The sequence below is a fragment of the Syngnathus typhle genome, linkage group LG2 (genome assembly GCF_033458585.1).
Source record: "Syngnathus typhle isolate RoL2023-S1 ecotype Sweden linkage group LG2, RoL_Styp_1.0, whole genome shotgun sequence".
NCBI classification, from domain to species: domain Eukaryota; kingdom Metazoa; phylum Chordata; class Actinopteri; order Syngnathiformes; family Syngnathidae; genus Syngnathus; species Syngnathus typhle.
This window is the reverse complement of record NC_083739.1, coordinates 15,951,614-15,953,378: the sequence shown is the minus strand read 5'-3', so window position 1 is coordinate 15,953,378 and position 1,765 is coordinate 15,951,614.

The following is a 1,765-nucleotide window of genomic DNA, read 5'->3' as shown; positions in this document are numbered from 1 at the left end:
TGTGAATATGCACCCTGCGCTTGGCTGGCGACCAGTTCGGGGTATACCCCGCCTACCGCTCAAAATACTGCTGGGATAGGCTCCAGCACACCCACGACCCTTGTAAGGAGAAGCAGTTTGGAGATGAATGAATGAATGATTTCCCTTGTCATTTAATGAGCACTCACAAGGACATGATTAAAATATTACCAGTCATGATATTTTATCATAGGGCTTGTCGTCTTCGCTGACTGGTTGGCTAATTACAGTTCTGCAGCCTTATAGTGAGGGTCTGAACATTCACAGAAGTAACCAAATGAATTATTTTGTTTGTTTCTTTTCTAACCATAGAATATGGCTGCAACCTTCAGAACATGTGCTTGATGATTTCAGTGAGACGGCATTCTATTCCTAACATGCAGCTGCCACCTCAGACTGGGATAGTCAGAGGTCCGTAATTACGTTTATCGCTGAGGGGTTTCATTGCTTGCTTGTATAATCATGGCATACATTTTCCAATCGCTGCTTCTTTGCTCAATGAATGACGGAGGCCATAGGAACAGGACGTATTTCCAAACCATGTGGGTGTAAGCACATTACAAAAAATAGCAATTACACTTGCCAAATCGCTCCAATGGCATTTAAAGTCAAAATAACGTGGAATTGTACATGAACACTGCAGAATCATTGATGAACATTTTGTAGTTAATGACATTTAACAATGTTTTAAGTGTCCATTTCTGCATTCATCATGGAGCGTATGACTGATGTCTTTGGGTAAGAGGTGGGCCACACCCTCAAGTGATGACCAGCCAATCCTAGGGAAATGTTAAAAATATACACCATATTTTTATTACTCTCAAATGCATTTGAACAAATTTGGTATGCCCATTTCAAACGGCACCTGTCGGTTGCCTTTACCGTTAATGCCACTGGAGGGAGCCTAATCATGTCATTGCAATACACCAGAGGGATCTCGTCACGTTTATTTCTCTAGCCCTTAATCACAGAAACGTCTCAAAGGGCTTGACAAATATAGATCAACATTCCCTGATCAGGCTAATTATTGAGTATTCATAAACATGATCAATATGAATATAAAAGATCACTTGAGCAAAGCTTTACATCATTATCAATGAAGTAGTGCTCACTCAGTTTCGAAAAGGTCAGCGAGCCAGATCTGTGATCTGAAGTGTCATAATAATGTGGCAGCCATTTGACATTCTCACAACACCAGACAGTAAAACTGATGAGCGACCAGAGGCCTGGCATCTTGAGGGGTTTATGCGGGTTCTTAGCTGTTCTCAGTATTGCATTGGGATGTCAGATGTTGTTCCTGGTATCTGATGGAGCTATACAGCCATCTTGAGGGCTACTGGCCCCAGAGCACTGATCACCACTGTTTCCTTTACTCTCCACATATTCCCTCGTTCTTCCTTCAGCTCTTTGTGCTTCCTTTTCTGCATACTGCCATCACTCGTTATTGCTACATATTCCACGACTGCCGTCTGATATTTGTCCACTATGTCAGGCTGGTTATCTGGATATCTAAAACGTGAAGCTGTGTCTTATTTCTGTGTATCAGGTCTTGCGGGCTAAATCGCCTAGACTATTGCACCACCAAGTGTTAGAAAAAGCTAATGACTAACTACTTCATTGCTAAACAGTACGCAAACACACACGCAAACACACACACAATTTCCACAGATGGTGATTAGCAACTCTCAAAAGGGAACAAAGTGCCAAAAATCCAAAACAAAAAAGGTGCAAAGAAGATATGAGTGCG